Genomic DNA, 22,300 nt, shown 5'->3' with positions numbered 1-22,300 from the left:
GACATTGCAAAATGAAAAAAAAAAAGAAAAACATCTGTGGGGTAGATGCAATGTAATGGTACAGAATATCCCCTAGTACTATTTAGCAGTTGTTGCACCCAACTAACCAACCAATTGTTGCTTCCAGGCAAATACTGTCAAGAGCTACATCTATAGTCAGGTTTCTATGGACACTGATGCATTTTAATAAATTGAAAAATGTTAAGTTTTTATTCTGATTTTACACAATTTTCTTACAGATTCAATACACACAATATTTCAAGCCCGTCTTTCTGTTAATTTTGATTTCTATGACCTACTGCCAATGAGAAACAAAATCTATTTCTCAGAAAATTTGACTGTACATGTCATCTTAAAAGATCAGTAAAGAGGATGTTTAATACAAAATTGTAGAGACATAAAATTAGCCTGTTGCCTTTTTATTGAAGCTGATGTGGTATGCTATTGAGAACTGGAATGTTTTGGATAGCTATCATAATTTTTTACATAGCAGTAATAATGATTTCTGATTTTTAAATGAATAAAATCACCACAAACTCTAGATTCTAGTGCTTGGACTAATGTAATGCTCTTTTTACCTCTCTGGGCAGGTAATCATTCTCACATGTACAAGCTATTTAGAACACAGCAACCAGAATTCTCACCAAATCCAGTAAATACACTCATATCACCCCAGCTCTATGCTCGCATGGCTCCAGGGATTTTAGAATTTTGTTAGAAGTTCTTGTTCTCACCTACAGGGCCTTGAATGGCCAGTCCACTGATAATTTGTGTCAGCTTTTAACGAAACATTCTGCTGCTCATGGCCTTTCGTTTCCAAACTCAGAATCTTCTGGTTGTGCCATGAAAGCGCTTAGAAACTAAGGGACACAGTGCCTTTCAGTCAGTGGACTCCAAAACGGTATACGTTTGCCCCAGCAGCTTTGTTTTGCAAACTCTGTGGACATCATTAAAAAGCCACTGAAAACTCCGTTTTTTTTATATAATAAGTTTATTGTCTCTTATGCTCATTTTTATAGTTTGTAAAACGTTACTTTAGTTTTTCTATTCGGTATGTTCAGGTCTTCTCTGCTTATATAATGTGATCATCTAAGTTAGACACAAAACAGTCTCAAACTCAAAGACAACTTACATGTTGAACATTTTGCTCCATCTGAAGGGCTTGTATTTTTCAGCCAAACATAGACCCATAATTCTTTGCTCTTAATTTTCTTTCATTTGGTACAGCTTTGTGCTTGCTTTGGTTATAGCAAATTTGCATTCAGAAAATAACAGAAACATGGGGAATAAATGAGCCGTGGGGAATAAATGTGACGCTGCTAGCATAGAGCTGTCTTGTAAAATCACAGTAGGTATTTTACTCGTATCTACTCCTGCTCCATGTTGATAAAGTTTACAAGACACTGCCCAAGGAGATAATAGTATTGCGGTCAAGGAGATAAAAATATTGAGGGGAGGACTGTACTTCAGCCAAAGCAATATAATTTGAATATTATTGAAAAAGAAAGTCAAACCAAACAGATGGGTAGGAAAAATTTTGAATTATGAGCAGTGTCTATTGTCCAGTCTGTCAAGTTGCAACAGTAAATATGCTAATTAAAAAGATCAAAGCAATATAATATTCCTGTTTTTTTATGCTCAGGCTTTAATTGGACATTTAAGCCTTCAAATGCATTCCTTTGCTTTTTCCTATTCCTCAGTTTGATGCTTCCCATGCCTGCAATGACAAGAACAATGACAGAACTGGAGCACACAGCATCTGTTCTGTAGGAAGATCAACATATGCAAGTGGCTGACAAAGGGCTCAGTGAGACTTAAACACTTTGAACTTTTTCAGATTTCATCACAGAACCACAAGCTTTAAAAATAATGATAGACCAACACAAAGCAAAAAATTCAGGACATTCAAAAAGGTTCTAAAGCCACTAATTTGAGATAAACTTCTTCCATTTATAAATGATGGAAACTTCTTCCATTTATAAATGATGGAAACTTCTTCCATTTATAAATGATGGAAACCCCTGAGCTCATTGGAACCTTCAAAGCGACCAAGATTTATTCATTTATTTTGTTTTATCCTTCCCATTTCTTATCATTTGTGCCTCAATGCTTTCTTGTCTTAGAGGTTTACAGACAATTCCTTTGATTTTTATTCTTGGTATTTGCACACTGACCTATACTGCCAACTGTGGGACATTACATGGACAGGTGTGTGCCTTTCCAAATCAAGTCCAGGTGGACTCCATTTAAGCTGTAGAAACATCTCAAAGATGATCTGTGAAAACAGCTTAATTTTGAGTTTTATCAACAAAATATTAAGCAGGCCTGTGAATACTTATGCAAATTTTTTTTTCTAAAATTTGCAAACACTTTTTTTTTCAGCACATAACAGGGTACTCGTGTGTTCAATTTTGAGGGAAGAGATTCATTTAATGAAATTTGGAATAGGGCTTTAACAAAACAAAATGTGAAAAATGTGATGTATTGTGCAACATATTGCACCAGTAAGCAAGCAAGGCAGAAACTAAGAGTCAAGGATAAATAAAAGTAAGGATAAACCTTAGAAAGAGAAGTATAATGGAGGAAGGAAAAATGGAAACAAAGATGTAAGGCAGAGGGAAACTAATTGAATAATTTTTTTTAGCAGTATATCTTTTTTTAATTTTGATGGAATGCATTTGGACATGACATTGTTCCATGTTTAGATTTGAACATTTTCACAACTCTGTATCATTTTTGCTTTCATTCTACAATCGTCTTCATATTGGACTATATCCTAATAATACCTTAAGCTTGAGGAATCTGAAAGTTTGGGGATTTAACATGGCAAGGGCTGTGAATACTTTTTAAGGTAATGTAGGAAGCTCATTACAAACTCAGTGGTGTTGGTAAGAACACAAACTAAACACTTTTGGAGCTGTCAAGACATTTAATCTCCCCTAGGACTGAGGAAAAATTGATTTTAATGAGCAATCACATTAAATACAGGAAAGTGTTCCTGCATTTAATGTAAATCTCATTCCCCTACACATTCCTCTCTGCTTCCTTCACTTCCTTGTCCAGCTTCTATCTGTCTTACTCTATCATTGTTCCCTGAGGGTTGAAAATGCTAATTCCTTCAAAGGAGTCTCAGGATTTTGCTTGCCTCAGTAAGTTTCCACTCCAAGTCTGGCTTTCGATATATTCTATTTTATGATATATTTTCTTCTTGTCCGTGATGGAGTGTAAATTACATTCTATAGGAAACGATTCAACTGCAAATATTTCTCATGCTCAGAGTTTGTGTGTTGAGCACCCCCCCCCCACACACACACAGGTGTCTCTTGTTTTCTCTGTTCTTTTTTGCTCTTCTCCCTCCATCACTAATAGGGATGCATGCCCAGCCATCTGTGAAGGACAAGGGAACCTTTTGGCTGAAACAAATCGCTTTGGAGCAGGTCTGCAGCCCCTTCTGTGTCCCCCCTTTTCACCCGTGCACACAGGCTAACACGTGTGAACACATGCTGTCCCTCTCCTCCAGGGGTAACAAGGGAAGCGTCTGCACTGGGTCCATCAAAAGTCAGCCAACTGAGCCACCAGTCTAATCCCTACCAGAAGTCCACATGTGATGCCAGGTTCCAATTAGACCCATAAAAAAAGTCCCCCATTTTCTTGGGTGGAGACCTTGGTGAGGGTTGTACAAAGTTCTCCATGACCATCTATTGCCTAAATAGAACAATGCATCTTTTTAAACTAGTAGGGCAGAACTATGGTGGACCCTGAAATGATCAGACAACCAACACTCACCCCCTCTTCCCAAATGAAAACAAAGCAGGACTCTGCAAATATGCTTGCCTCGTAACGTTTTCCACATTCTGCCATGCTGCATTCACAGACATCAATGTTTATGTCATAGTCTAACACATTGCAGAATCCTAATGTAAACTTCTCATCCCTGTAGTGGCAACATCATGCTTTAGAAATAGATTTCTTCATAAGGAAGCATATTTTATTATGTTATTTTTATTTAAAGTCCTGCTATTCATGTCCAAGATTTCAAACCTTTGCTCTAAGTTTAACTTAACTCTGTGTTTTGTTTTGTTTTTTGTTGGTCCCTAACATAAATATTATTAAATACAGACCATCTAATTGGCATTGCTTTTGGATATGATTTCAAATTCTGCATTGTTTGTCTTGAACCTATATCAGTCAACACAATCAAAAGATTTAGAACTAGTTCACATTGTTTTATATTTATTAGATTTGAACAAATCTATTATAAGCAACTTTCAAGTATAATGAATAACATACACTTCTATTTATTTTGTGTTTTAATGACTTAATATTTTATGTTCATATTCATATCACTCCTTATGTATGGTATGGAGGGCCTATATATTATATAGATGGATAGATAGATATAAAAATTTGGAGCCAATGTTATTGTCAATTTTAACAACATTGTAACATTGTAAAGTTCAAACTGTAAAGATGTTTCAAGGTATGCTATGAATTATGTAAGGTGCGGCAAGTAAACTAGAAAAAAATCTTGAATTTCTGCATCAACAAAACAGGAAGCGCTTTTAATTTGATAAGCCAGCAGTGTAATGACACAACCAGCTTCAAAACAAGAGAATAAGATGTAAATCCTAGCTAAGTCTCTGGTTTTGCAAACTAAATTCAATTTGAGTCTAAAACTTGATCCAGCATCTCTGGGAGGGACAGAGAAGGTGATTAAAGTTGATAGGGAGATGGCTGGAGCTAAATACAAGGCAAACCTGAAAGAAAATCAGTGAGGTGCTGGCACTGCTAAAGACTGACAGAGATTCCTCTTTACCAGGATAAATGCCCTTAAAATAGTTGAAATAGCCAGATGGATAGTTTTGATCAAAGAATGTTATTTGTCTTACAGTGACCCAGGCAAAGTCTCATTTGTCAGATGAAAAATTTTAAAAAGCTTACAAGGTACTATAGCTATCTGCTCCCTAAATTTGTGTAACTTGATGAGAGAAAGTTCAGCCTCCAAAGCTCTAATTCACATACACTCGTTGAGTTGTCAATGACGATAATGGAAGGTTCACCAAAGTTTGTCCTTTGACGTACACCGAACTGCCACTTTCAAAGTTATACACACAGGGGCATTGCAACAGCTGGAACAATGATCTATCAATAATCCGTCACCCTAAGCGATTATATCATTTCATGGACACTGATTTGTTTTGTTTGAGGGTCAGAGAAGCCAGTGAAGTATGTCTGAGTCATTACAGCTGTTTGGGGTAACAATTTAAAAATCTTATAGTTTTCAGTGATGAGTCACACAGTTGGCGACCAGACTGTCCAACTAAACTGTCTGCCGAGCTGTAAAACTCCACTGATCAGAACATGTGACTACTTGAGCTTCAGAGGCTGACGAGAAGCAATAACAAAGAGATTTACAACCACTACCTTCAATAAACGGGACCAATACACTGTAAATCGAGACAAGCCCCTAATAGCGCTGGCTCTTCAGAGTTCTTACTGACAACTGTGTCGCTGATGGTGTCCCTACGAGTGTGTGCGTGCACCAGCTGTGTCCAAGCCTACTAATGTCCTGACTGACCTTGCTAAATAAAAGCCACTAGATTGAGTCCTCCGCTCCCCCTGTCCATTGGCAAGGCACTGAGGCTTGAAGTATACATTTGTGCGCTGCATTACACCCTTTAATAGGCAGTCAGTCAAAATAACACAGCGCCTGAAATGTCAGCATTTACCTTCGTAATGACCGAGCTTCCAACAAAATTAATAGATCCTCCGGCATGGCTTTCAGTGTCTTTCCTTCTGCGACAACCAGATGTCTTAAAACTTTCTCTCGTCACCACCAAACCCACACTTTTTAGATATATGCATGTGTGTACATAAGCACTCTTTCCAAGATGATCTCATTTAAATGTTTTTTTGTTTTCTTAGTTGGGCCGTTGAGCAGCATCCAAGCACTAGGTTGCATCATATAATTATTAGTTTTTTAAGGGACACTATTCAGATATAAAATGTTAGAAATAGTGTGCAAATGCCCACTCTACTTATAAGTACATAAACATTGCTTGTATTTATGCATTTCTATTTATTTATTTTTTTAGTGCTCAAATATTGCCTCTCAAATGTTTCTGGACTCATACCAAACTGGGAAAATATCTACCTTCCCAAGTACTACCATTTCTACTGCTCTTTTAAAAGAGCGGCATAACATTGAGATTTTCTGTTCTGTGTTTTGTCATAAGGAAATAAAAACATTACTTAACATTCCTAAGTTGAAAAATAAGACACATATTTCCCACTGAGCCCATTAAAATCCCATTAAAATCTTTTTTTTTTCTACTGACCTAACTTTTCAAACCTCTAATGCTTTCTAAAACTTAGTAAACATCTTAATTCCTGGTTGCTTACATTCAGTGATCACATGCATAAGGATCGACTACCCTTAGACTGACAACAGAATGCATTTAGGTGTGTTCACGGGTCAGTTGCAGAATGCAACATCTGCACTCAACTTCTGCACTGCTGCTCCCACATACACAATAAAATAAAATGTTAATGCATGCTAATGAAATGGCTAATTGTGGATTCTGTGCAGTCATGTGAAGCTCACTCTCTAGGCCTTGTTGTGTGCCGTTTATCACTCTTGAGAGTTCTGGTGGTTGTGGTGGGGATAAGAGGGCTAATAAACATTAAAAACAATGAAACAACAAATTATTATGCATGCGAACTGAGGGGCATGTTTACCTGCTGTTCAGAGGTGACATTCCCATGCGCTTGCTTCAGAGATGATGGTGATTCTTAATTTTTTTTTTTCCTGACAACGACATGGAAAGATGGAAAGGTAGCTTGCAGTAGGCTGGCCAGAGGCGATTTTTCACCTCAGCAGCCGTCTTCCTTGTCATTCCCGACAGAGATAGCCGCTGAAGCCTTCTAAAGCTGACTAAAGCTCGCGGCTGTCTTTATCTCCCTCGCCCGTGAGTCCAGAGTGCTTTCAGGCAGTGATTAGTGAGGCAGATCCCACATGGGTCACCCCTTTTGCTGCAGGAGATCAACGCTAAAGATTTGAGGCATCTGGGCACCTTTGTAGTAGGAGCATGTGAGTGACAAGAAAGGAGAGGAGAGGTGGACGTTATGGAAAGTGAGGGGAAGAGAAGACAGGCAGATGGAGAAGGGGTCTGTGTAGGAACAGACGGAGATGAAGGCTGTATGATAAGTTTGCTCAGGAAGTGGAACTGTTCTTTGTACGGGGATGAAAAGCCTCCTTCATGCAGCTGCAGTATTTTAGAACACCTGAATACAAATAAGTAAACATCCACCCAATGCCTTTGAAGAACTCTGCATTTCGAGGCTCTTTTTATAATACTTTCTTGACGTAAATCTAAAATATTCTCTTTTTTTGGGGTTTGTTTCTCTTTCTCCCTGAATAAGCTTGTTTTTTTTCTATCCACCTTTTTCCATGTGTCAGATGAGACAACAAAAACTACTTTCTCATTTCATGTAAATATAGCTACTCAAGCCACAAACTAACCTTGTTGTATCTCACTAAAGCTTTGTGGGGTCTGAATGCTAACTTAAAAAAAAGGCATTCATATTTTTCAGTAAGACAATGCTTTCTATGCTGAGCATTATTCTCCATCAGTCTGTCCATCAATTTGATTAAGATTTTCACTTAGAACAGTTAGTGGCATTATAAAAAAGGTGATGATGATGATGATGATGATGATGATGATGAACCGTTTCCAAAATTTTCTGAAACATGAAAGGGGACCAATAGGTAAAGAGGAATAAAAGTGCAGTAAAAGTAGAATCTGTTTTCATCTCATCTGACATGAGTCAGAGGGACAAATCAAAGATCTTTGAATCACTGAGAGAGTGATCTCTGTTTCAGGCATATCTTGCTTGGAGAAACTGGAGTCCTTGGTCTTACTATCTAACTTTTTTGATGCGGCGTTAAGGGGAAAGAGCGTCATTAGTATTTAAATCAAACTCTGGCACTGGAATTACTAATCTCACAAAAGCAGCCAAAATAAGTGCCACTTAACCCTTATAACTGTTATTTAACAACACATAAAATGGATATGCTTCAATTTATTAAAATCAGAATTTAATTTTATATTTGCCAGGCTCTTGCTTTGTCCTTATTTTTGCTAATTATGCTCATTACAGTGTCACTCAGCCACCCCCAACACATATGGCCCCTTGCTCCTTCTATTTTTTCTGGATAAATAAAAAATATTTGCCATTATGTGGTAAAGAAAAAAAGTTCTTCCATTACAGTGGAGTAACCAGCCATCTGCCTTTATGCTGCTGGATGAAACTATTTTGCCTTTAAGACAATGCCTTCAAAGAGAGAGAAGGCGAGAAATGTAAGTGAGAGAGGGGAATCATTAGGGGGCACTTATCCGTATGTTTGATAAAGATAAGTGACGTCCCATCTATTGGTTGTTAATGAGATCTTCTGCAATGAAAGATGTATGTTACTGTGGCGTGGAGAGCACTAGTGGGAAATGAGTGCTGAAAGGCGCTGTGGAGGGAGGCACTTTATCAAGTATAATTGCTGCCTTGTACACACTACATCCCCAGAGGCTCTGGGTTTCTCCACAGACACTATGATTCTATCTCCTTTAGGTTATTTTATTTCACTCATTCTCTAACTTTCATCATCTGCCTTTCCCTCTCCTGTCCCATGCCTGCTCTTTCTACAAAAGTACCCCTCTTATTCTGGCCTAAAAATTTGTAATAAATCAATATTTTGCTGCTTACTTTCAGAAAACAACCTTAGTCAAAAATAAACAGAATGACTTCCTCTTCACTACAGGTGCCCCGTGTTCCTTTTAGTTTCATGTATATGGAGGCTTTTTGTCTACTCTATACCAGAGGTGGGGACTCCAGTCATTAAAATCAAGACTTGAGACTTGACTTGAAAAAATGCTCAGACTCGGACTTGACTTTCACACTATTGACTTGGGACTTGACTTGAAGCTCTTTACCTGAAAAGACTTGATATTTTACTCAAGTCAAAAGTTTAAAACATATTATTTATAAAGTGGCCCCATTAATTCATTTCACTCATTCAGTATTAACAGGCTCAGACCGTCCCTCTTTTTTTCCACGCTCCGTATGTAGGGGTGTGTAAGCTGTAGCACAACCAATCAAATTAACAGGATTAAAAAATAACGGGGAGCGGGAGGGGCCAAAACGAGAGACGAAAAAACGCTTAAAGCGGATATGCTCCTGTGAGTAATTTCTTTTGGGTACATCAATCATGAAATATCCAACTAAAAACGGAGTGAAACATGCAAAACCAGAATCTCAGATGGAGATACAACAACTTCCAACTGTTTGGCATTTGAAGTGGCACAAAGAGGTAAGCTGTACTTTTCTTTTACTATGAGACAACTGACTAGCTAACATGCTAACTAGTGTTAGCAACTCTGGGTAAGTAGGTGATACCGCTCATCTTTCACTTGTATGCTATGTTTAGTCATGCTGCATAAATCTGGTGATTCAAACGTATCCACATTAATGTGCACCGTGTTAGCTCAGGGAGCCAGTGGATAGTGAGCGGGGCTCTGGATCAGAAAGCAGGGTCTGGACCTGAACTCAGGGAAGAGAGTTTCTCTGTATATATAGTGTATTCATAAGGGAAACTACGGTTTCTTATAGCCCTTTCCCACCCTGCTCCCATATCAGTATTTTCCCATAAATATCCCCTCCGCCCCCCACTGCTCTTACGTTAGTTTAACTCCCCCCTCCTCTGATTTACATTTAGCATAATTGAACATTGTTTTTTAAAAAAATGACTCGAAAGGACTTGAAATTCCAAGCTCCCGACTTGAGACTTGACTCGACTTGAGGACAAAAACTTGAGACTTACTTGAGACTTGCAGAACAGTGACTTGGTCCAACCTCTGCGCTGTACATTTCTGGGAACAAAGTAAAGTGAAACAGGAATAGCAGCTTTTCTATCTTATTTATTATTTTTTTTTTTAAGTTTTTTTTTTTTGTTGTTCCAGGAAGTAAAAGGTACATGTTTGGAACATGTATTTTTTTAACAATAAACAAGTAAAAAATGTAAAAGTTTAAACATTTTCACATTTCAACTCCAAACAATGCAATTAATGAAAGTTTGTGACCCACCAAAACTAAGTTGAGCATAATTGTAAATTTAAAGGGGACTGATAAATGTGTTTTAATTTGTTTATTGGATTTTAAATATCTACAAAGTTTGATACACTTGCATTTGTCCCCCTCTTTTTCTGCTAAATTAAAATTCAGGGCAGATTCTTTCAAAAGTGGCTAAAATAGCAAACAGTCCACATAATATGTGCAATTTATTCTCAGTATAAATAGTTTTTAGTGGACAAATGGCATCATGATGACGGGGGAATACAGCAGACAGTATAAAGCACAGTAATAAAGCTGTGGAGACATCTAAAGCAGAATTGGGTTGTAAATCAATACCCAAGCTTTGAACATTTCCCAGAGAACCACTCAATCTGAAAATGGAAGGAGTATGGCACAACTACAAACCTGCCAAGAGATGGGCATCCATCTATGCTGACAAGCTAGACAATAAGAGCAATAGAAAAGGAAGCGGTTAAGAGAAAACTCTGAATCTGCAGAAATCCAGCTTCTCTGATCGGAGAATCTGTTGACAGGACAACTGTTTGTAGTGACCTCCAATACCATGACCTTTTAAGAATGGCAGGAAGAATGTAATAGTTTAATAAAAGTCATGATCCTGTCAACACTATTTGTTTTATTTATGCTATTTATAGTCATGCAAGTCTTATTAATTTGGAATCTGCATCCTCCTCAACAATTGTTTCAGAAGGCAACCTCTACAGTACCACCAGCAGCTTTGGCAGCATAACCTCATGCCCATTCAAAGTATAGTTGGAGCCCTGGCACCCCAACTAAAGCATTTCAAATTGACCGTCTGTGTTGGCAACTTTGGCAATCGTCAGCTAGTCGTCACCAAATTCATGGCACATCGGTTCTGTGCAGGTCCTCCAGAACTGAAAGGTTTTGGCTATTGCCAGAGCTGTTGAAATCAGTACATTATTTGGAGTTTGAAGAATGACAGGAATGGTAGTATTCGAACATGCTTTGTGGTGCCCTGCATCTGCAACCACAGATAACACAAAGGAGAAAAGGGTACAGAAAAATGATCTGTTAACTGGGATAATACAATTATTTATGAAAAGGGTTGAGTAAATGGTGCATAGTCCCTTCAAATATTTGCTGTCTGACACAGATGTTTAGATTTAAAACAACCAACACTTTCCTCTTTATTTAAGAAAGAAATTCATTTTTATTTGAACTTTTAAACAATCATTCTAAGGTGATGCAATGAAAAGCAAAGTGGACCCACTTTCTTGCTGTTTCTGAATTGTCCACTTAGGCACTTGAATGCACTATATAGCTTTCAGAGATTTTCTTCCCCTAGTAGTAGCATGTGCAATAAAGCTGTCTTTTAAAACTTTTGTTGCCAACTTTAAATGGTAAGGTGTTTTGTAACGTTTCAACAAAAGTAGAAAGGTGGCATCACATTAAATTTTTTGCTTGAGTCATTTCTTTGACAAGTTTTTAACTTTTATTTGAGTAAAAACATACTCAAAGATAATTTCTGGGTACTCCTCCCACCCCAAGTAGCAATCCACTAAAGCTTTAGACTGTGCAATAATTTCTTTGGAGTAACATTATGTGCTGGCATGTTGAATTAATTGTAACTGTTGCTCTACAGAGTTTTACTTATGCCCTTAAATCTCTCTAAGGGAAAACACACGAATAATACATTTTCTCATATGTACACTTCGCCCAGCTTCTTGTCACTTTCACATTAATAGCGTTTCATTTTGCTAGAGAACAAATGCTGTTAGCCGGCTGAAATGAGAAGCTTAGCGCAGTGCCAAATCATGTCGGCAGCATGTCCAAACAAACAGGGCAGGAACTGTTGGCCAACTCTTCCAACAATGGGCCTGCCTATCTCTTGCAAGTGGGTACCTAGCTCTTCTAGAGGCTGCCAAAGCCACTTCAAATGGTCCCCACTTCACTCTGGATCCTTCAGAACAGGTTTGAGCATCATCCCAAGATTGGGGCTAAGCTTGTAGAGGGGCCAGCTTGTAGGCTTCCCACAAATATTCAAAGCCTTTGAACTCCACTCTGAAGTGGAAATCATTCGGGTTTCACCTTTATTGGTTGATGAATTTGAGGTAAGTCTTATGGGAGAGGTTGATGTTTAATGTCATGGTTCGTCATCCCTGTGGTTATCCTCCTCATTTGGTCTGAAGGCCATCTGGTGTGTCATATTAATATACACAAACTATATGTTTGATGTTTATGTACTCTAAATACAGTACATCGACAGACACAGAAGTGTGAACATGAAGTGCTTGAGTAAAACCGAGGGAGAGAAAGCTAGAGCAATGTCGCACCTAGGAAAAAGGTTTTTATTTTTGAACTTCTCTTCAGAAGAGACCCCGAAGAATGAAAGGGAAATGGAAACAATATGGCGTTCAACAACATGCTGCTTTCAGTGTGGGAGTAAGGCATTGAGAGGATAATGCACATACTTCAGTGGGTACGCATCTTTGAAACAAATAACCAGTCTGAAGTAGGCATCTTTTTAGCATATGAAATAGACTCACTGGTCTACAATATACTGTCTCTTTTATTAAAACTGTAAACAGAAGGCATTCAGGCAAGAAGTATCTGATCAAGTGAGGGGAGGTGAGGATAAGCAATGGTTTTGTTTGGAATACTTGTTCATCAAAACTTTAAATTGTATTTTTTTTTCTACTTCAGTTCTACAAACTAAATATGCTTCATAAATTACCTACTTTGAATACTCTCTTAAAGAAAATATTAAACAAAAAAACATAAATTATATCAAGACACCTTCATGGGTATGTATTATCCAGCAGATCTCTAGTGCACTTGAGCGACTTCTCCATGTTTCTTTCGTTTCCAGGAAACTGCTGCAGGAACAAGTGACATCAAAGGCAACTTTGTGTTTTGCTGCAGGAAGAAATTAAAGCATCTTAATGTAGGTCATGTGTTCCTTTGCAGGTCACAGACCAGCGTGATGTAGTTAGAGGGAACAGGCTTTTTATGTGGTGACTTCCTGGTGTATCTACTGAGAAATCACCTGCTACACCTGCATAAACAAAGCCATGTCAGTCTCACCCAGACAGGCAGACCGGGGGAAGGAAAGGTAATTTTTTTGTATTCTCAACAATATTTAAGGATTAAATATTAAATTATCAGAAGTCACAATCCCAAACTAATGTTAATGCAGATACATTTTGGATATTTCTTGTGTTAAGAATTTAACTCAATAAATATCTAGTGAACAGAGAACAAGTTGTTTTGTTGGGTTCATTTTTGGACTCCTGTTCTGAACTGCAGATGTGTTATTGAAACATTGAAATCACAGCCATGGGCTTTCTGCAACACCAACAAGCCGTCCTTCTGTTATCATCAGAAATGGCCACAGGAGGACTGCTGACTGGCCATATTCTTCAACTGATCAGGTAAGAATATTTTCAATATTTTCAGTTTACATATTATCAAAGTTTGTAGTGAAGCTGAAGTAACCGCAGATTTTTAGGTGTCTCTTCACTGTTCACAAGACTTTGGTGTCCAAGAGCCACAGCTCATAGAACCTGTTCAATTCGCCAACCTTTAAGCTGAATAAGTCATGAATTTAGACTTTCTCAGTTTAAAGGTTGGTCTCTTCCTTGCTGTTTTTGCAGTGCGACTCAGGTGAATTCAGACAGGAAGTCATTTTAACTTAGTTGGGCTATGGTGGAGTTTGTCCTATAATCAGTGGGTGACTTGTGGGAGCCCTGTCTCGTGACCTTGTACAAGATGCTTCAACTGCTAGTGGTGGTCATGGGGTCTGGTGGTATTTGGCTGCCTCAAGTTAGCTTGTCCATGACTAACCAAGCAAGGTAGTCACAGGCACACATTGGCTGACTAGAATAAGACCAAGAAAGCGTTTTGGGAGTGATGTGAGTATGTATGTTTCCTATAACCAGCCAGCCATAAGATTTCAGAGTAATCGAAAATCTGACGTTACACATAATACTGTTTTATGTAAAGGTACTACAAAACCCCCACAATGACTACTGTGAAATGAAATTAGTTTCCTAGCCTGCTATGAGGAAATGACTACAGGACACGAATGGTGTGAAAAATATACCCAAGTGGCTGGTCTGGTGGTTCAGCCAGAATAAGCCCCTTAAAACACATGCAAAACTGCTTTGGTTCAGCTTTTAGCATTTGAATTTTCATAAATACTCATCAGACGTTGCACTAATTCCTAATTTCTTTGATTCCAAAGTGGAATAATATCCTAGAATTTTAAAGTTGGTTGTCAGTAATAGAGATCAAAATGTGAAACTCATTTTGTGTTTCAGGTGAATGTGCGTGGAACCTATTCTCATGACTTTCATAACAATCTTCCATGTTTTCAGCTTTTCTTTTAAAACTAGGATTACACATACTGTATAACCCATCTAGTAGTGAAAATATGCAGATTTTATTATGCATTTATTTATTTTTTTTGATGAGGGTGGGGTAAGTCAATTCAGACAGGAACATGGGCCTCGCACTGAAGAGGTTAACAACCTATGGATCTCTATATTGTAGAATCTCATTCGTTGGAAATTAATTTGCTCCCCATATTGGATGGCTCCCTAGTTATCAATTTTGTCATGTATTACAGTGACCTTTCTGACCTCCATTTAGAACCGAACCAATCGGAGTGGGGTTAATTCAGCTGACGATAAATTTGGCCCAATCATTTTTGCTTCCCTCACATGGGTGACTAAGTCACTTTGAAGCGAGTAAATGTATTTCCAGCCAGCCCGCGTCAACATGTTACCTCGTTTTACTGTCTCTGTTAATAGAACACATTCATCAAAACCACTTTGCATATTGCTGTGCTTCTAAATACAGCACTAATGATACTTTGCTAAAATGCATTCTCAAGCAGCTTCCAAACCATTAGATTAACACAAATGGAAATTCTCCTAATTTATTTTGTGCTTTTTTTGTTAGGTGAAATTTTGTGTTCCCCAACGTGACACATCATCCTTTATGAGGCTCCGGCATAATATATTATCCCCACCACCAGATTAACTTCTAAATAACATACCCCTGACAGCCCTTTCTATAAAATAGAGCAAATTTTCATTAAATTATGCATGCAAATGGAGGACAATGGAAAATTAAAAGAAATTGCCCACATTTCTAACAAGTAAAGGTCAGCACTGTGTAAACTTTAGATCGTAATTCCTTGCCAGTCAAAAATAGCTCAGCAATAGGGCTGCTGCCTGAGGAAAAGACTGTGACATCAGTTCGTATGTGTGCATCTCACAAGAGCACACTTAAATGGAAGGCCACAAGTTTCCTCCCGAGTACATTTTCTGCTGAACAGCCAATAGCAATTGTCTTTGAAGGCAAAGTACAATGGAGAGGGGAAACAAAGCTTTGCTTTGCTCCAACCCCGGAGTAAGTAGGTAGGCCTAAACAATGACAGAATGTCCTTGAGTTATAAATTTATAATATCCGTCAGGTGGAAGTGGGAGACAGCGGTTTCTGATTGGCTGTGGTTATAAATCATTCATTAAACTTCACATCAATAATTAATATTCCAACCTAGGCTGAATCCTTTATGTAAATACTGTCACACGTTGGAAGGTTACTATTGTAAACTTGCATAGGCAGCACTTTGTGAACTTTTGATTGCGAGCTTAGAGACTCGTGTTTATCTTTGCTATCTTTTTTTTTTTTTTTGCCTCGAACTGGTGAGGCAATAAACCACAAAGACAAAATCCTGACTGAAATCAAAAGCTTAATTAATCATAGGCTTAGGAAATGCAGAAAACAACATAATGTATACCAGAAAATACCTAACTAAGGAAGCACAACTGCATAAACTCATAAATTCTTTAATTTAATAATTTGTATTATATTTTAAATGGAATGGTATGCCATTAAGTTTTTTTTTATATATAACTGTCGCGCATGCTTGTGAAGGCTCCTTACAATGCTGATAAGTTTGTCTGATGATCACACAGTTTGAAGCAGAATTTATGAACAGCATCCATCATTATCCAAAGATTTGACAGGGTTTATTAACTCAAACAGCATGTATTCATGAGAGTTTTGGGGTATTAAAATGTAAACTTATTTTCATTTAGGAATGGATATTTTATTCTAAATGACTTAAAAGCATAAAACATAGCCTCAAAGCTACATACTGTTCGGTAGTAGTCATGGTATTGTTAAGCCATGATAAAATTATGGATAACCCAATATAATCCCATTGTAAACAATCTGTACCAGAGCTTTTGTCTAATCATTCATGGCCTGTGAAACTTGATTATATAGGCCATGCACATATTTTTGTGATCTAAGAAATTAGCAACCAGAACATTGTTGTGAGTGAAATGCTGCACAGTCACAATACTAAACAAACCATGTAATACCAAAGAAATATGTATATTTTTCACTGCACTTTAAAGCTACTGAGTTTTCAAGCATATGTATAGCACGGATGTAGTAAAATTCAACAAAGTATTAGATCTGGATTCCTTGTGTCTAATTTACGGCTAAAGGCTGATGCTTATTGACTAGGGCTGGCACCGGGAATTTCAAAACATGCTGATTGGGAAGTTTCATAGCTGTAGCAACTTTTGTCAAGCTTTTGTTCAGTATATATGTGCCATGCACAGCAGAGCTCACAGTCCAATCAATCACAGCTCATTAGTGACAAGAAGAAGGCTCCTGAATCAAGACCATATGGCTGAGGCAGAGAAGTCCCAGCATCCCCGCCCAGAACCTGCAGAGGAACAACTGCCGGGTTGTTTCTTTACACAAATGGAAACCCAACAACAACTTTTATTAACTTCCTAATTTGTATTTTGATTATTATTTTTTTGCACTCAAAATCATCACCCATTTTCTGCTGGAATAACAACTTTCAGGATGACTGTTTGTGACAGCATTGCCACCTGAGTCACTGTGACAAAGAAGCTTCATAAACTCGCCACACCTGGATTCTGTTTGGTAGCCATATGGTAATAACACTTCATCAAAAGATTCTCAAAAGTAGGTTAGCGATAACTTTGACAGCGACTGGATGCTTGTCTGTGGTGAAACATGAACAGACTGACCAAGTGGCAAAAAGAACAGGGGGTAGGAAAAAAAAAAAGAAAAAAATGTAAGCTAGTGCTGATTTAAGTTTGGAAAACTTTAGCCATAATTGACAGTGGAGGAATTCAGCATTAGAAGATCCTTACACATTGGCGCTGTGAGAAAATTGCTTGAAACATTTTTTTTCCTCCTTCATTTTCTACCTTAAAGGGTTTGTATAAATGTGCTCTCTCTCCAGTCGCCGCTGCTCTTTGATGCTTTGATCCTGCTCAACAACATTTAGTCTCCACATACATTTTCATGGACAGAACTGTAATATCATTGATTCACATTCCCATATCTGCCTCCTATTTGTGTAGCCACTTTCATCTACCCATTCCATCAACACTTCCAGTGCTTCAGCGGCAGCCAATTCGGCTTTCCCAGACAGACACGAGTTGGTGCTCTTGTATCCTGTAAAAACGCTTTGGGAGGTGATAATATGGGCCGAGAGCAAAGCACATGACTGCAGACCAGCACTTTTGTCATGTTAATGCGTCCGCATATAACGCTCAGCAAATAGGATTTACTGTACAGGGCCCCCCTATGAAATGGAATTGCAGTCTCATAAAATGTACTTTTAAAGGAATTGTGTGGGGGAACTCTAGGCAGTAAATTAAACTCCTCTGGCAGGATTAGATAGAGGAGGGAGGGAAGAGAAAGGGGGTAGCTGGATGAGTATGTGGGGCGGCTACAGAGCTCCTGCTTGCAGAGGTCATGGATCCTCTGTAATTCAGCACCTCTCCATTTCAGCTTTTATTTTATTGCCCCCCCATACACCCTTCATGTCCCTCGAAACAATTGTCTACACTGAATCCACAACATAGAATTCATAAAAATTCAACAACCCAAACTATCTTGAATTTCAGTCATGCGAGATTAAACGTGTATACATGCATGTATGGAGCTCAATCCTTTTGCACATTATGTGAACAGTTGGACTCTGATTTTGGTGAGGAAGCTTAAGTTGCCTCTCACTCATGTCACATTTCGAAAGTTAAGGACCAATTTTGGAAGGATTCTCCACACTACAGACTCACAGAACTCCTCTCATTAAGTCACACGTGCAGTGGCAGCTCAGCCACTCTCCGGACAGAAATCATCCAGGAACTGAAGATGGCTCTGGACATTTTGCTGCAATTCAGAAACCTCTACTCTGCTTTCAATTCCTGTAACAAATACTAAATCCATTGACTTCTGCTGCTGTTTGATAGTATGCAGAGCTCTGCCAAAAATAATAACACCCATTAAACATTTTCTTATTAAAATCACAAGGTTCAATGCATATTTTCAGAATTTGCTTTATTGGCAAACATTGCATGCATAAATAAGGAATTTGATTTTAGTTTCATGCACTCACTGCAAACTGACTTTCAGTATAAATAAACGCTAAAAGAAATAAGATAATGGGTTAAAGAAAAAACAATTTAAATGAATATAATTTCTTAATTTATTTACAAGAAAAACAAAAATGTCGGCTGTAGTGCAAATATGTTTGATTTCACAGCAGAGTCTTTTACAGTTTTTATTGCCCAGTATTTGGTTCCATTCATCTTCCCATCAACTCTGAGCAACTGCTCAACGTTAACCCTGACTTGTCTGCTTTGCTCTCTGTTTTTCATTATGTGGTTTGTTCTCTAATGTTCTCTTACAAACCTTTGAGGCTTTTACAGAACAGCTGGATTTAAACTGAGATTAGACTACATGCAAGTGAACTGTTTACTAATTAAGATGAAACCTGAAAGTAATCGCACAGACCTTTAGGAGTATCAGCTTAAAAGATGCTCAATTCAAATGCATCTGACCCTCTTCTGATATTTGCAAGATATTTTAACAAACATGTAATATTTTCTATCCATCTCATTTATACTCTTTGTGTTGGTCTATCACTTAAAATATCCTCCATCTAAAAAAGAAACCATTGAAGCCTGTGGCTTGAAATTGACAATGTAAAAATAAAATGGCAGTGTTCTGGTGACTAAATGTAGGGTTGTGTTGAATCGCTAGTCAAATTTAAAAGCAAAGGACAAAAATAATTACATGTGCAGCTCCTTTTTTAATATGATGACATAAAGGGTCATTTAAAACAGATAAAAAGACAATCAGGGCTGAGCTACAGTGCATCAGCGAGCAAAGGTCATTAAAATCTCTTCTTTTTTTTTAAAATGAGCACTTTGTTTAATTGCATTATAGAGAGTTCTGCTTTTTTGGCTACTTTACAGAGTAATATAGTGAACCCTCGTTTTTCGCGGGGGTTGCGTTCCAAAAAGAACCCGTGATAGGCAAAATCCATGAAGTAGTTACCTTTATTTTTTTACAGTTATTATACAGCATAATTAAATACTCTACATTGAAACCAAAGAACAAAACTTGCTTTCAGGCCTAAGCATTTTTTTAAACAAATAGAACGCTTTCTTACAAATAACTACAGTAAAATAATCATTGTAATCATCAATACGAAGTACAGTAGGAGAAATTGTGACTCGCGTATTTCACTGTTCCTCTGACTGTGACGCTGCGGCCTGACTCCGCTCTCTAGTGTCTTTTTCTTCTGAAGCCTGTGGTACAGGTGTGTTTTTTCGAGAGAAGAACGTAGTTATCGGTAGTTGTTGTCGCTCTTTTTTCTTCTGGGCAAAAATAATTGCCCAAATTTGCCAAGCTGTACACAGGTAGAGAAGAAGCGCGGAGACTGTTTAGCCAATCAGGACTCAGAACACAATGCACTGTGAAAAAAAAACTGCACAAAAAACTCCGCGAAGCAGCGAGGCCGTGAAAGGTGAACTGCGTTATAGCGAGGGTTCACTGTATATGACAGGTCACACTAGCAGAATCCTAAAAGATAAAGCAAATGTTTTGGACAACAACAGGTATGGAAAACTGCATGTGCCACATTTCAATAATTTACAAAGTCCTAAACTTGATATCTATGCATGTGAAAATTTGTGCATGGAAAGCATTCCAGCATGGCCATGTACTCTTGACAAGCCCAAGTCATATTTTTTCTTATATTTTCCCAAACTTTCTTTTCCAAAAACATTTCATTTTCCTACACCTCCAGTGTTTTTTTTTTATTTTATTTTTGTTGTTTCTTGCTCCCTCTTTACACAGTTTCTGCACTTTCATTCTCTCTTTACTATACTCCCCTCCTCCTTTCTATTTCATGCATCATTTCTCTGTTTAATTGCTGCTGGCTGAAATCTTCTCCATATTCCATGCAGCTCAGCATTCCTCCAGTCCTACACTATAGCAGCCTTTTGCTATTCAATTACCCCAACGCAGACAAAACTGAGCAAGGCGGACCAGAACTGTGTGGGCTCTCAGTCACTGAAACGCCTCTCTGGACAGCGGCCAAACATCGGCGATAACAAAGCGATACACATTCTAATTTGAACTTTAAGGTGGGTTAAAAAAAAATCTACAGTAACTCATTTTGCCTTGCTGTCTGATTACATACACAAACTCTGATCAAAAGAGTGTGTCTAAAAATATATTTTTAATAATAGTCTTATTAATAAAGTTTTCTGCAAGATCTTCTATTGATCATGAGTGAGTCTGACTACTCTGCAAAACCTTTTTCCAACACAAGATTCTTGATGGATTTAAGGTCTGGTCTTGTAGTCAGAACTCATTCTTTGGGTTCATAATGCTGAACCTAGACCTGACCAATTACACAGATAATAAACCTGTCTTGGCTTGTGCAGTAGACAATAAGCATGCTGGGTTCCTTACTTTCCTTTCAGTTTTTAAAAACATGTTGGGTAGTTTATAGCCTATTCTTAGTAATTTCTGCAGTAATTTCTCCTTAGATGTTTAAATGCTTGGTGCGTTTCAGCACTTTGACCCTTCTTAAACAGAGTAACATTTTCTAAGAAATAAGAAGCTACTCATTGCATCAGTGTGGGTTTAAAAACTTGTTGCCTGCTGAAAGACAAGTGCATATGCAATAGTTATCCACTAGTAAGTTCATATCTATTTGTTTAGCTAAATGCAGGTTGCAACTGTTTTTTTTTTTTTTTTTTTTGCCCAGGCCCCTTTTTTACACATAACCAGTTTATGTTTAACTTGAGAGGTTTTAACTGCACCATAATAGTGTGGCTTTTGAAAGTGTTCTTCCAAGGACACCATTTGTGTATACTCGCTTAAATTCTGACCATGTTGTTTATCCCTTACATGTAACAGCAAGCAAACATGGCAATAACTGTATTTTGTCCCCTTATGTCGGGTTTGGATCGAAATGGTTTCTCAAACCTGGAATAAAATATGTTTCAACACAGATTGTTTTTATTAGTTGAGGAGAAATGTGTCCAGTTCATGTGTTTACTTCTTTGGAGCACACTTGCTTAAAATCTTTATGGACACCAATAAGAAACCAAGGTTTAATTCATGGTAGTTTCCTTTTTGTGTCCAGAAATCTGTATGCCATTTCCATTAATGGTTCATTAGGAGCCACAGATTAAGACAACACTTCATTCATATACATGGTAGCAACTCCCCATGTAATTCTAAATGTTTTTAAGTTCTTTTAAAATGTGTCCAAGATTTAGAGATTTTAAGGCTTTAAGAATGTCAAAATTTGGTTTTAAATCTAAGAATATAAGATAGTGGATTTGCAGTCCAGTGTGTGGAAAGACCTATTTAATCACAACAACTAAGCTGGTTGTTTCTAAAAAGGGAAGAAGAAAAAAACGTTTTCTATGTTGCAAGCTTTTCATATGGTTGCTGATTATGTAAATACTGACAGCATATCCACTATTAGGGGAAAAAAACCCACCCTTTATGGTGACTAATTTTCACAAACATTAAAACAACATCCCTAGCATCCCCAATGCTAAAAACTATTAAGCACACTCACTACAATAATTATCTGCCTTCAAGTCTTCCACTTAGGGCAGAAATCAATACATAGATCAAATACAGTTCCATAAGCATTTATCTAACTGTTAGAGAAAAGTCTCACATGGATACTAACTGCGACATCTAGCTACGCTGCAGTGGGAAACCTGTTCAAACCCCAGACTTTAAGTGTGGTCTTCTCCTGACCATTGAAGTAACTGTGAACAGCATGGTAAGATGGAAAGACCTGACTAATGACTTGAGG

At 37.8% G+C, this 22,300-nt stretch overlaps 1 long non-coding RNA gene across 1 annotated transcript; it reads left to right on the top strand.

Moving 5' to 3' along the window:
• The first annotated feature begins 9,217 nt into the window (after nucleotides 1-9,217).
• LOC114157265 (uncharacterized) lies at nucleotides 9,218-13,535 on the top strand. Its single transcript, XR_003598112.1, has 3 exons — nucleotides 9,218-9,361; nucleotides 13,069-13,213; nucleotides 13,408-13,535. It is a non-coding gene; the product is annotated as an uncharacterized LOC114157265 (long non-coding RNA).
• The last annotated feature ends 8,765 nt before the right edge of the window (nucleotides 13,536-22,300 follow it).

Source organism: Xiphophorus couchianus, chromosome 14, assembly GCF_001444195.1.
Source record: "Xiphophorus couchianus chromosome 14, X_couchianus-1.0, whole genome shotgun sequence".
Taxonomy (NCBI): domain Eukaryota; kingdom Metazoa; phylum Chordata; class Actinopteri; order Cyprinodontiformes; family Poeciliidae; genus Xiphophorus; species Xiphophorus couchianus.
This window is presented reverse-complemented; position numbering and strand designations above follow the sequence as displayed.